This window comes from Pipistrellus hanaki (assembly GCF_964339955.1).
Source record: "Pipistrellus hanaki genome assembly, chromosome: 11".
Classification (NCBI taxonomy): Eukaryota; Metazoa; Chordata; class Mammalia; order Chiroptera; family Vespertilionidae; genus Pipistrellus; species Pipistrellus hanaki.
The window spans coordinates 9,056,465-9,071,328 of NC_140513.1; the positions used below are offsets into that span (position 1 = coordinate 9,056,465).

The following is a 14,864-nucleotide window of genomic DNA, read 5'->3' on the forward strand; positions in this document are numbered from 1 at the left end:
TTGAGAGTCACACAAGCACGGTAGGTTATTGGAGGACAAAATGAGGCAGACATCTAGTGCACTAGGTTCTTCTCCAGCTAATTATCTGCTCAACAACAATGGAGGAGCCACTGTTGACATTGAATTCCTTTCTTCCCTGCAGCCCTGGGTGTGGTGCTGGCACTCCTAGGTTGGGTGAAAACCTCATGCCACAGTGTATCACCTTTTCTGGTCCCACCTTCTTTGGAGTGTGTAGGCCTTTCCTCTGAGTTCCAGACCAATGTGGACAGCAGTCTGTTGGATAGTCCATACTCGATAGAACCAGAATGGAAATAGTAATGTTGCCCCAATCTCCTCCACCATGTCCCATTTCTCAGTGACCCCTGTCATCCTAGGGGTCATTCCTGATTTCCTCCCAACTCCTCACTTTCCATAGCCAGCACTGTCCATTGTACTTGCCCACAGCACTCCCTCCACCCCAGTTGTGACCACCAAAAATGCCATTGCCAGTTGTCCCCTTATGTTGGTCTGCATCTCTCGTTCTCTCACCTGGCTGCAGAGTAGCCTCCAGTACATAGAATAAACCGGTCTCACTGCCTCTACTCTTGCCACTTGCCCTTGGGAGTCTTCCTTAATCCCTAAACCTGGCCAAAGGCCTCTGCCATGGGGCTTCCCTGTAATTCCCTAAAGCAATTACTCTGCTCCGCTGTACCATCTGTTGACAGATGTCTCCCTCACTAGATGGCAATTTTTCTAGGTAGCAAGTGTGCCTTTTTCTATAATTCCCAATGCCCATCACAGGGCTCGTTAAAATAAATGTTTGTAGCACGAATGAATGACAAGCAATGTTGCATAAGTTAAGGAGCAGCTGTGAGAAGGAGGGAAGTAGATAAGTGAGTTATAGAAACTGACATATGACGGTCCATGACGAGTCCTAAAACTGGCGTGGAGGCTTCTCTTTCCATTTTGAAATCCACAGGAATTCAACAGGAAGATTATCCTATTAGGTGGAAATGTGACTCAATGTAACTTTATCTTTGACATTAAGACAAGGAAACATCTTTGTCACTGACAAAGAGTCTCATTTCTTTTTGTGGGATAGATGTCAGGTGAGAGGGTCAATAAACCAAGAGCTATGTGACATAGGGATTCACTCTTAGCTTAGCCATCAGAGAATTTGTTAACAAGTCTCTCGGATGATGTGATCTGAAAAAGCAGGTGAGATTTGGTCGCTTTAGAGCAACCTTTCTCAGCCTTGCCAGGACTGACATTTTGGGCCATCTACTTCTTTGTCGTGGGGCTGCTCTGTGCAGTGCAGGTGTTTTGCAGCATTCTGGCTTCAATCAGATGCCATAGTACTCCCTCCACCCCAACTGTGACCACCAGAAATGTTTCCAGCCATTGCCTCATTGCCTGTTGTCCCCTGTGTGTGGGGGGGGGGGGGAGAGGAGAAGTCAGCCTTGGGTGGGAACCACTGCCCCAGAGGAGTTGGAATTGGAGTCCATCTGATGGAGCCAAGGAAGCACTGGACAAGTGTTGGATTTCAGCTTCCTTGTCAAGTCTTCCATTTAGTGAAAGTATATTTTATAAATTTTCTGTGAACTTAAAGATCAGGATGTTTGAATTTGGGGAATTAGCTGGACCTCCTCAGCTTGCAGCCTTTATATAATAGAATAATGCAAGCCCAGAAGGTTTTGGATACTTCCAAGTTCAGTTTTGGTCTTAGGAGTGATCAGGAAGATGGAGTGAGACTTGGGACATGGATCTGTGACCTGGCAGCTATATTCAGGCAATGAGCTTCAGGCCTCTACTTGCTCAGGGTGGCCTGTCTCCACAGGCCAACCCAACTCTCACCCTAGAGCTCCTCCAGAATGCCCCCGGGGGACTGAATCAACCAGCCACTGCTTGGCTGCTCTCCCGCCCCAGCAGCTGACTGTCAGAGCTGCAGAGTGTTTAGAAACATTTGGTCTGAGCCCTTTTTACAGAGACAGGTGGTGATGGGAGGATGAGGCTCACAAAAGGGAAGAGATTTAGCTGAGGTCACAAAGTAAGCTAGAGATAGACTCCCTTACCGACCCAAACTTCTTTCTTTTTGTTAAACCACTTTATTGACATTTAAAAAACTATATATTTAATGTATGAAACTAGATGGAACTGGGGATAAAGTATACATCTGTGAAACCATCGCCACCATCAAGGCCATAGACATACATATACACCTTCTCCCAAAGTTTCCTCCCACCCCCTTTATATTATTATTATTATTCTGTGGTAAGAACATTTAACATAAGACTTTGACAGATTTTAAGTATACAACACAGCAAAGTTAGCTACAGGCACTATGCTGTATAGTAGAGTTCTAGAACTCACCAGTTTTAATTATGAGCCAAGTGTGTTGATTTGGAGCCAGATATTCTTTCTCCCGCTCTCTATGCTTCCTAACTCTGAGATACTTACTTCCATGTTTGTTCTATCCTTGGTGGAAGTTTTTATTGTAGACTTTTCCTGGAATTTCTTTTTAGTTTGTAGGAACTCACATGCATTTATCTTTGCATTTGGATTTTTGCTTGGTGATAGCCATCTAACAGCAAAGTAGTACCAGAAAACTTTATTAATAAAAAAAATATGATGCCTTGACCTTCCAAGAGAAACATTTGGCTTTTAATTGAGCTCTATCCTTATGAAATGAAATTAATAGTAGGAATCTGAGGCACTGAGCTAGGTTTAGAAAGACTTTTGGAGCAGCTAAATCCTTTTGGGAAATTCCCTATCTTTGGAGGTCACGTAGACTAACATTGTACATAGAGTTGCATACTTGAGATATTTCCCATCATGTGATTTGGAGGAAAGAACCTGGGCTTTGGACATAGGTCCAAATTCCAGCTCCACCTCTTCATAGCTGTGTGAATTTTACCACAAAGATAAGACCTTTAGAATGGTTACTGTGGGCTGGTCACATTACCTATGTTATTTTATTAATTCTTACAACAACCATGGAAGAAAGGATTACAGTTTATGGATGAGAACACTAAGTCTCAGAGTTTGATACAAAGTTACATTCAGTAATAAAATTAGAAGTGGCAGAGCTAGGAGTTGAACCCAACCAAGGAAACAGATTGGGCTCCAGATTATAAATGATCAAACTGAGACTTTAAAAAAATTTAGGCATAACGTAAATTCTATGAAGGATGTGTTTCGAAGGATGCTGAATTGGGATGATCATATCTCCTTAGAGGGATTGCTGTGAGGATTAAATAAAATAATGCAAATATAGCATGTGGCACCCCTTGGGAGTCTGATAGTTTCTTTAGCACAAGTTCCTCTTATTAATGTCAGTTACAGTTTATTAAGTATTAACTTTTTTGTTTCAATCTTTATTTATTAGGATAGATTTCCAGATTGGAATAGCTTGCTAAAGGATGTGTATACTTAAAATTTTGCTAATTATAACCAAATTGTCTTCCAGATTTTAAGAAATCAATATATATTCCCAATAGCCTGTGAGAATTTTTGTTTCCCTACTTCCTTTATTTTTCTTATCTTTGTGACTTTCCAGTATTTAACAGTGCCATGCACAAAAGTAAATATTTAAAAATGTTTGAATTGGGTCGAATGTCCATTGCTTGTATGTGCCCTGAGAAATCTCACCAGTCTGTAGTTGACATGCTCTTGTTCTTTTGTTCTTTCTTTTTTTTTACTTTTACTTTTTACTGGCTTTATTTTATTTTCCCAGCACCATTTATCCCTTCTGTGCCCTCTTCCACTCCCACCTACCTCCTACCCTGCAACATGTTCTTGTTCTTTCATTCAACAGTTTTTTTTTTTAAATCCTCTTCCAAGGATATGTTTTATGATTTTTAGAGATGAGGGAAGAGAGAGAGAAACATCAATTGGTTTCCTCCCATATGCACCCCGACTAGGGATCAAACCCACAACCCAGGAATATCCCCTGACCAGTAATTGAACCCACAACTTTTTGCTATATGGGATGACACTCCAATTAACTGAGCCACCCAGCCAGGGCTCAACAGTAATTGATGGAACAGTCACTGGTTCTGGACATTGGAGGTGCAAAGATAAGTTAGACATACTTCATTTCCTGACTTTATCCTTTTCTACTCTGTTGGTTGACACTTTTCTCTCACACCATATTTATTTTAGATACTCCCATATTTCCTTTTGCAATGCTTCATGGGTATATTTTGCCTGTCATTCAAATGATATTGTTCAGGCAGGGATTAATATCTCCAAGAAGCTGATGGGCACAACTAGGCTCAGCAAGGGAAAGAACCCTTTCTAAGGTCCCATACAACCATGGCTAGTCTTTGGGGCTGGGATCTTCGAAAAAGAAACTGGGTCTTGGCTCTAATAGCTCCATTGCTCTATAGAGCTGCCCCATTGGTGATTCCACCTTGTGTCTGGACCTTCATGAGAGGTGAGTGGCTGGTATGAAGGACCCCCTCCAGTCATCCTCCAGGAGAGAAGTGTAGGGCATGACTTCTGTGGTGTTGGACAAGGTTGTCTTGGGGGCTAAGAGAGATCCTTCGGGGTTATGAGGCCTGCAGTGCCCAGTCCATATTTTAATAGAGGGAAGTCTGGATGTTGCTCAAGGGTATCTGTGGTCTCTATGGGGCCCCCGTGTCCTGCCTCGCCACACTGACTGGGAGGGCCAAGGTTACCCAGAAATGTGCTGTTGCCATTTTAATCCTTGACAGTCTCTTATCTTTATGTGTAACATGCCCCCTCCCCCCTTTTTTTTGTCCCTTTAGCTCTTTGCAAGATTCTTTTAAAAAAATCTTTTGTTTTCAGCAATGTGAGTAGTGATTCTTTTTTGGTAATTATACCACTTGGGGTCCACTGAATTTCCTGAATGTGTGGGTTGCTCTTTTTGTTCCAATTTGACAAAAAAGTTGGCCAGTATATTTTTATTACATGCTAACTTGGTGTGCACAAACTGCTAAGAGATGTACATACGTAATTTCACTTAACTGCAAAAACTCTATAAGGAAGGTCAATGTTACAACCCCCCCCCCCCCATTCCCGCTGAAGTAATTGAGGCACAGAGAGATGTAGCTAATAGCGGAGTTCAAACAGTGAGGAGAGGACAGTCAAGATATGCATTTATGCCTGGCTGACATCAGAGCAGAGCTCTGCCCCCATTGGCTGTACTCACCCCTCTACTCAAAGTCACAAATGAGTTCCAGAAAATCACAGATGCCCCAAGTTATCTCCTTGGTCTGTTTTTAACCTTTCCAGCTTAAGATAAACCAAAATTTCATCTTAATTTATAGATCTTTTTCTGTTCAGGAGGCTGGTGCATCCGAGTTCTATTCAAGCCTTGCTTGTCCTTGGTGAATCTCTAATTCAGAATTATATCCATTCCTCTCCCATCCTGCCCTGAAGGCCTCAGGGCCGTCAGACTTATTGTCAGCCAAGCTGTAGTGAGATATAATTAGAGCTATTTATGGCCCTGACTGGTGGGTTGGTTGGTTGGGTGCTGTCCCATACACCAACAGGTTGTGGGTTGGATTCTAAGTTGGGGCACATACACAGGTTAGGGTGTGTATGGGAGACAACCTATTGATACCTCTCTTTCTCCCTCCCTCATACTCTCTCCTTTCCTCCCTCTCCTCCCTCTCTCTTTAAATAAAAACATATATTCAGGTGAGGATTAAAAAAAAGTTTTTTTTTGTTTTTTTTGTTTTTGTTTTTAAAGTTACTTATGGTTTGCACCCAAAGTACCTGGGCAGCCTCATATTTCAACATACCCTCTCCTGCTCAGCACAACCCATTCTTCATCTGATTCAGATTTCCTCTCTCCAAATCCATGCCTGCAAGTCTGCAAAAGTTGGGTGGGGCCAGAGTCACATTTTTCCCCCCCAGTCAAATTATGAGACAGGAAAGCAATTTTCTCTTAATTTTTTTTTTCTGTAAAATGCTCAATATGGTGCCAAAACTGTAGGTTCTAATAAATGCCTCAGTGATTAGCAGGAACGAAGCAAACCAGATGATGAAAGGGACTAAAGCATTTAAAGAGAATAAGCAACTGTACAGTAATTCGTATTTAGGGTTCTTTTGGGAAGGGATTCAGTACATTCCTAAATCAAGCTGTGTGGTTTGGGAAGAAAAAGAGTCTTGATTATTTTTACATTGTGTGCCTTGACTTTTATTATGGGGGTTCCACAGCCAAATTCTGCCTCCTCCTCCTCCTGTTTTTCAAAGTTGTGCTAGTCCAACTAGTATGTCTTCTTCCTTGGAGGCGTTCTCCTTGGAAACTAGTGTCTTGCCTTGCAAAGCATCAAGATGTTGTGTGACCCAAAACAATAATTGAAGTCAAACTTCCTTTTGTTTTTCTGATTCTAAACTCAGTGTGTTTTCTTTTTTCATGGCTTCTTTGAAAAAATATTTTCTATGATTCAGGTGCATCCATAACAAATTAGACCAGAAATTGAAATGTAAGCTTCATGAGGGAAGGTACTTTGTTTTGTTGCTACTGAATCACCAGTGCTCTGTGTATGGGAGGGGGAGAGGAAGAGGAGAGAAGAGAGAGACAGAGACAGACAGACAGACAGGTGGAGTGGGAGAAAATGAAAAAGAACCTTAAGTACTGGTGTTGGGAGACCCCTAATGCATTATAACTAACTATGCACCATGGGCAAGCACTATATACTCTCTGTATAGTTGGTTGGTCTGTAACAAATTCAATAATTGATTTGAGTGTATTTTTGGGGGAAATACCTTGCTTTTATTATTTTTCCTTTCTTTGAAATCTCTCTATGGGGAAATTTCCAATATGTTTGTTTTTGGACCATAGTAGACCAGCAGCTTTACACCAGGGTGGATTCCGAAGACATTGCCAGGTTCTTAATGACTGCTGGGTTATAACCAGATGAAATACACACAGTGGCAAAGTCTGAGGTGTTTTTCAGAAGTTTATGTTGCAGTAGTAATGTATGCCTTTCTGATAGATAAGCATCGAGAGACCATTAATGTAGATGGGGAGGCAGAGAGAGCAGCATAGATGTTAATGGTGCTGCTTTGGAAAAGCATTCAGTAAATCTTAAAGTTAGAAATTAGGATTATTTAGGTCAAATTTGTGTTCACAAAAGGGTGGAAAGAAAAATGAGGAAGGGGGGAAATATTAGAGTTGAGAGATTGAGAGAAAGCAAATGAAGAAATGAATTTAGGAGGAGCTAGTTGATGCTTGTCCTCCTCTAGTTGTGTGACCGTGGTCAAGTCACCTCTAAAACAACAAGGCATTGTTTTAGGCTCTCTGGGGATAGAGATGAGTATAAACCAGTCTCAGCTCTCCTAGCCTTGGGAGGAGTGGGCAGATAAAAATGATGCCATTGAAAGTGATGACTGCTAAGATTTGGGGTGGGGGGTGTTTTACAATATTCTGTGGGAATACAAAAGAGGGAGAGGATTGAATTTGCAGGTGTGGTTCTGGAAAGGTATTAAAGAGGAGGTGGTATTAGAGATGGGCATTAAGAGAGCAAGAAACCTTTCCTAGGTGGAGTAGGAATAATGGTGGGTCAAGTGGCACTCTTCTTCATGGAGGGAAGAACTTGCACATAGCAGAGTGGATGAGGTCGCATGGTGTCTTTGGGCAATGCATTGTGATTTGGCATAGCCCTAGCTTATATGGAGAAGAAAGCAGGGAAGAGAGAGGGCATAGATGATAAAAATACACATAGATGATGACAGGCTTCCGGGGACTTTTGTACCTATAGGCAGTGATAAACTATGGAAAAACTGCAGGCAGAGGAGGAGCATGGTCACATTTGCATTTCAGAACAATCCTTCCAGCACAGTGCATTGGATGAGTTGTAGGCGAGAAAGGCTGGTGACAGGCCCACTAGTGGAAGCCTGTGGCACTTGCCCAGGTGAGAGATGATCAAGGCAGGAGCCACAGACATGGGATAAGGAGAGAGGTAAAAGTAAAATTAAGATAGGCAGCCCTGGCCAGTGTTGCTCAGTGGGTTGCATATCATCCTGTGATCAATGTTTCTTTCTCTCCTCTCAAATAATCAATAAAACATCTTTAAAAAAGTAAGATGCTATCATCAGGGCTTCATATTCCCCATCTCTAAAGTTAAATAAAATTAACTATTTCTGAACCCAAGTTTCTATGATGGTCTCAAAGACTAAAATGGAGTGTGACTATAGCTGGGATTATAGATAACCCTGAGAAATGAATATTCTCACCAGCATGCCATTTTGTAAACTCCCTAAAATTTTTTTTTGGTCAATTAGGGGAGTGGGGTGCAAAAGGGTTCTAATTTTTTTTTTTAACAGCCTTGCTAAAGGATGAAGACACTCTGTTTTGAAACATGAAGGCTGGGTATATTTGAATGATTGTAAGAGAGTCTCAGGGTTGAAAGAATCTCGAGAAGCCACCTTTTGGGTGCCATCAACACTTTGACAACATGCTCACTAAGAGGCTGCCCATTCTCATCTTGGTTCTTCCTGTAATGAGAAGATATTCTCCTCCTGAATAGCCTGCTCCATTGCTAAAAAGCCTCAACACTGGACATCAACCCATCTGTCATATTCCTATCCTACCTTGGGCAGAATTCTTGCCAAAAAAAGAAAAAAGAAAAAAAAGCCTGATTAATGAAAGCATTACAAAAGCAAGCCATGGCTTTGATTGAGATTGATTTTCATTTTTTCTCATTTGAGGCCCAGTTTTTCAAGCTGCGTGTCAGACACAGAAATGTGATGGAGCTCAAGAAAGATTTTTGTCAAAATGTACCTCTGGGAATTGATAATTTTCCTGCCTACAGTGCAGTTGAGATGGTTCTATCCATAATGAGGGGTCCATGTGGGGCAGGAAGGGCAGAGCATATAGGCTGAGAAAGTCAAATCTACTCGTGGTGGTATTCTAAAATGAACATGGGAACACTTAAGAAATAAGGAAGAATCTGCTGCAATGAGTGTGACTAGAGGGTTGGAAAAACACTGAGGCAATGACGACGCATGCAATAGGATGCTTACTGCCCTTTCTCACCCCCCACTTCCCTTATCCTCCTCCTACTCCAAACCTTTTCTTCCCAGTTTCTTCTATTGTTCTCTAACTCGGCTACCTTCTTCCTCCTCCCTTCCCCACTCAACTCTTTCTCACTCCAGGTTTCTGTCTCATTCCCCATGTAGAAGGAATGCCTTGCTTTTCAATGATGCTTCACAATTTACAAAGCCATTTGGAATACATGATCTCATCAACCTCACAACCACGCTTCTTGGGAGGTGCTGTCCCCATTCTACAGATGATGAAAATGAGGTTAAGGGAGTGAAGTAACTTGCCCAAAGCCACATAACCATGTGACAGCAGAGGCAGGTGTTGGCCTGTATTTTTTTCTTCAAATATCATGCCATCTCTCTAACTTTAGGCTGAATCTCAGGTATCCCAGGTGCCGACTTGCACTGGATTTTCCCTGACCATAGGGAACTGAATGATCTCTTCACTTAAGGACCCTGAAGGATGGCCACTTTCTCTTGGAGAAGTTTTTAGAGAAGGTCAAAGGAGAATTTGTCTCCGTGAAAGTGGTCTTGAATTTTGGGGAAATCCTATTCTAAGTCATTGGAATCTTTTAATGTCCAAACCCACTGTGTATGCCCAAACTCCATTCTGATGAAATCGCTCCTGTGGGCAGGAGTAGGCTAGAACCAGTGGTGTGCTGGAGCCAACTCACATTGGCTCTTTCGTTAAAATTTTAGGAATTTTGCAAGCTGGTTGTATGGGAAACACAGCCATTATTGGAAATTATATTAACTTATAATCAAATGAATTATTATAAACAAGGTAAGAAATAGCCAAAACTTCACTTCTTAATTGTTTTTTTTTATATTTTACTATAATTACTGTACTCTGAAGTGCACTTACATTTATTGTATCAGAATATAACATTTAATGAAGCATTATTGATCATCTCTTCTCAACTCTTGGTTCAGTGTTATTATATTAGCAGCTTGCTATTGGTCATGGGGGAGAAAGGTTATACTATGGAAATGGGCAAAAACTACAAATCAGGGTGCTCTTCCTTCTTTATAAAGTCAGTTATTAAATACTTATCAGCCCAGCACTGATTAAGTTGGATAAAGTTTGGTGGTCATGGGTCCTCTAGAATTCCAGTTGCCCAACTAGGTCTTCCTTCCTGCCAGCATGAGCTTGAGCAGAAGGGAGAATGGTGTCCAGAAAGGAATGGAGATAATATTTTTCTTCCCTTCCTCCACCTGGTGGTGATAACACCAGCAATAATATACAACATTTAATACCTGCAGTGGGCCAGGTACTGTATTAGACAGTTGATACCCTGTTCCATTTAATTCTCATAAAAGCCATATGAGGTATTATTGTCCTCACTTTATAGGAAGCCTGAAATTCATGGAAGAGGAATGAATTGTCCAAATTTTCCCAGAGAGAAAGTGGTAGAACCAGGCCTTGAGGCCAGTTTCATTTGATTTCAAATCAGTGTTTTTTCTGAAATGCTGGTGCAAAGGGAAGTTGTGGGAATGCCACGGACCACCCTGTAGATCTTTCCTCACCTTCCAAAGCTCTTGTGTGGCTGACAGTTGATGTTATACCAGGTGTCTTGTGTTAAAAATTAATTACCAATTCCAAATAGAAATTAATTTGAGGTATCTTTCATTTATTTGAATAATTTTTTGAATGCATATTGTGTGCCAGGCACTATCTTTGGAGCTGTGGATCCAGCAGTGGACAAAGCACAAAATCTCTGTTTTTGAGGAGTTTATGGACGAGCAAGGAATTGACTTTAGGCCTGGAGAGACATTCACAGATCTGGCACCCCCCTCCTATATCCCCAGAGCATGCTCTGAGGTTACTGTGTTCAGAAACTGGGTTATAATCTTGTGCTCTTCTGCAAGTCACCAGGCCTTGCCCAGGCCTGGTAATATCCACCTCTGAAGTTAACAAAACTCCCTTTCTCTCCCCGTTTTCAAAACAAGGTTGCCCAGCAATTGTTAAGTTCACTATTGCTTCAGGGAAGGAAAGTGGCCCTGGACACTGTCCACAGATTCCTTCCCTTTCCAGGCCAAGGGTTTTAGAGGAGAGGTGTGATTTTCTTAAGGTGGGGTTTTCTGTTTGGGTTTGTGGTTTAAATCTCTGTTTTTGGCAGTCACCTTTGCTAGAGGCTAGCTAATCAGGTAGCTAATAAGTCTGTTTCCTTCGGGACAGATTTGATGTTAGTGGGGAGGTGTCTGGTTTAATATTTTTCCTTCTTTTCAGGGAGAGGAAGTGAAGATAATAGTTGGAAAAAAAATTTTTTTTTCTTTATTGTTTTCAAGGACAATGTCAGGCCATACTAGAATATTTTACTGTAGCCCCACTCAGGTTGCCTAATGGTGATATTTCTGAAGCCTACATTTTGGCTGGGAAGCAAACGAGAGAAATCTATTGGGGGTAGAGGTGTTACAATCACTTTGATCTATGTACTGGCTTTTTCCTTAGGCAGGATGGAGTCATTCTCTCTGATGGTGACAGAAACCTCTTGAAAAGCCTGGAAACCTCAGGAAAGGTGACTGGTGACTGTCGTGACTGTCCTGACTGTTGAATGAGCCCAACCACAGCCTTCTTCAAATGTGATCACTTACCTGAAGACTTGGGCTTCCCATGCTGCCTTTTCCCTTCTTGCCAGTTGTAAAAAAAGGTGAGTACTGATTCTACTTGAAAAGTCTGTGTATCAGATGGCATTCATTCCAAAGGGATTATGGGAGTGGTATGATGGCACCAGGAAATGGTAGGCTGAGAGTCTAGAGAAAAAACAGAGGAAAGCACCGGCCCAGCTGGTGAGATACCAGCAGGAGAGTCCCAACCTGGCAGGGAAGGGCTCTAGAAGCAGGTGTGGTCTGAGCCAAACTGGTATTCCTCCCTGGGCTGGGCTGCTTTGTTTTCCCTTCCAACAGGGACATGGCTAGGTTCTTTTTGAAAGCACTTCCCAAAGTGGGTCCTGCTTCAGAAACCCAGGCAAATGGGGCTGTTTCCTAAGCTGGAATCACACTGGGGAATTTCTGTTCTCCAGAGTTCTTGACCTTTACATTGCCTGGATTGCATCTACACTGTCTCCTTGGAAATCCCTGCCCACAGAGCTCCCAACTCTTTCTCATCAGGGACATTTTGCTACTTGACAATTATGCTGCCCAGCAAACCCCTATGTTTGAGAAAGGGAGAGGAGGAGAGAGCTAGAAACATCAGTGATAAGAGAGAATCATTGATTGGCTGCCTCCTGCATGCCCCACAACTTGGGCATGTTCTCTGACCAGGAATTGAAATGTGATCTCCTGATTCATAGGTTAATGCTCAACCACTGAGCTATGCCAGCTAGGCACAAACCTCTATGTTTTGAAAGATGCTTTTTATTGGTAATTTATTTTCCTAGTTTTCATGAATTAAAGTCCTTGGAAGAAATGATGAGAGCTTCTGAACTGTGTGAGATATTCAGAGAGACCATGCCAGGTTTATTTACTTAATTATCTTGGACAAGATCATGGACACCTCACTTTCCATAAACTTCTATTATTTAGGTGAACATAATAATAACATAATAATATACACCTCCAAGAACTATTGAGTGGCTTTTAAAGACCAGGGTATTGTACCCTTAGCATTGAACTTGAACTTGTTGAGGTCTGTCTGATTATCTCATGCATGATGGATTAGAGGAGTAATGTTTGAAGAAAGTCCACTCTGTGCTGACACAAAGCTTGACCTGGGAGACATGATAATAAACATCCCTGATCATAGTCTCTGTTCTCTCAGAGCTTCAAATTCAGCAGGGAAGAAAATCCAACTCTAAGAAAACCAGTCTCAAAGATAGCATGTCTTGCCAACTCCACATGGTTCAGATGTCTTACCTGGTGGAGAATTCTGTTTCTATCATCTTAACTCTTGCCCATGTGGAAGCCTTTCCAAAGGCTCTTTCTCTGTGACTTATCTTCTGAGAGTTTTTTGTTTTTAACTTTTTTTTGGTGTGTGTGTGTGAGCATTAGCTTGGCTGTACCACCATCATTTAAAACTCATTGTGTCTAAAAGCAAGTTTATCCTTTTCTTCTTTTTGTCCTGACATTCCTTCTGAAAGGCACTAATGTTCCCTAGTTTAGCTGGAGAGCTGGACTGACTATCTGGGTCAGCTTTCCTCTCTTCTCTGTCTTATCACATGTATTCTTTTCATGACCAGATTTGTAGGATTCCAAGGTATTATCCTAACCTTCTTGTATATTATAATCACCTCCCTGTCTTTAAACCATCATGCATATTCACTTTCTACAACATTAATTTTCCTTAAACATGACTTTGTAGTAACGACTTGACAGTGCCCATTTATTGAATATCTATTATATGCCAGGTTTTGTGTAGGCATTTTATTCATTGCCTTTTAAAATACACCCATCAAAGATTGAGATGCATAGTATGTTCACCTCAGTAAAGGCTTTTGGAAAGTGAGATGTCTAAGATCTTGTAGTTATTAAGTGGAAAACAGACTTTAGTGTAGTGTTTTTTTTTTCCCTTACAAAAGAAAAAAAGACTGTTCTTAACTCCTATGCTAAATGTCTTATAGATTTTTAAAAAAATGTCTTTTAAAAAATATTCAGTGGCTCTTTTTAGCCTTAAAGGTAATATCCAAATACCCAGTTAGGTTCTACTTTTGCACATTCTCTCTTGTCATTTTCTGGCATGAACTTTCTGCTTGGGAGAGACCAGCATCCTGAATTCCCTTTCAATGCTTAATTCATTCCAGTCTTTCCTTTTTCAGTCATGTAGTGAGCTATCTGAAAAGTCAAGAGACTGATAAAGGAGCTTGATTTAAGTGCTGTTTAGAGTTCAAGAGAAACAACTTTAAAGTTAGATAAGAAAAAATATGAGTTCTATGAAAATGACAAATATTATGAAAGGAATTTGCATCACATGCAATTGACTTGTGGTACCATGAAGTCAGTTTTTTTATGCTCATGAGCTAATGATACACCTAATGATTGCAGGTCCTTGCAAAGTATTCCTTGAATGAATGAATGCATTTCAGAGTGGTGAATGAGAAAGCAAAAAGGCAAGATAAGAAGAATGGAGAATGAATGATATAGCAGGCTTTAGTTACATGTTGAGGGCCTTACAGTTCATCAATAAAATGTTGGAGGAAGATAATTAGCCTGAAATGACCTCAAGCAATGAAAGTTTTAGATGTTTACAGAGATCATCTAATTAAGCCATTTAGAAGAAGGCAAAGGAATCTAACCCAGATTCAATAATTTTTCTTGGGTTTTGCCTTTCCATATGTGATAGGTGAAAGTGCCATATATGGCCTCATAAAACGATAGAATTAAGTGGTTATGTTTCATATATCACAAATATATACCAAAAGAGAAATGAAAACAAAATCTTCCAATGTTCTGAAAATGGGGACTTGTTGCTAGGGGTTACATTTGCAGTGTGAGTAAAATTTGTGGATTAACTAATAGCACTTTAGCAGAAGTAAAGATAATAGAATCTGAAAAACTGAAATGACTAAATAAGGAGCTCTTGCGATGACAAAGACACTATTGTTGAAAAGGTACCTGAAGACTTTGAATAAAATTATTATATATGAGAGTGGGATAAATTAATTTCCACATTAATTTATATATGGGGTTATTTTAGATGTGTTTGTGTAACTTAATTGGTATATTAAATATTGTGAATAGAAATATAACTATTTCTTGTGTATCCCTAAAATATTATCTATCAGCTCAGCTTTTTTTATTGGTTTTTTGTTAGGGAAATCGGGCCTCTCCCTACATATAGGGTTGCCTTCTATTTGGGCACATAAGGTGTTTATTGAACTCTCTAGGAAGCATGGTTTGGTTATTGGTACAAGTTAAAAGTTGTATAAGGA

At 40.7% G+C, this 14,864-nt stretch overlaps 1 long non-coding RNA gene across 2 annotated transcripts in view; it reads left to right on the forward strand.

Moving 5' to 3' along the window:
• The first annotated feature begins 11,449 nt into the window (after window positions 1–11,449).
• Window positions 11,450–14,864, forward strand: part of LOC311629714 — a 105,227-nt gene continuing 101,812 nt past the window's right edge. For both annotated transcript variants that reach the window (XR_014796246.1, XR_014796247.1), the window contains exon 1: window positions 11,450–11,648. This is a non-coding gene — a long non-coding RNA (uncharacterized lncRNA). The remainder of the gene's footprint in view (window positions 11,649–14,864) is intronic.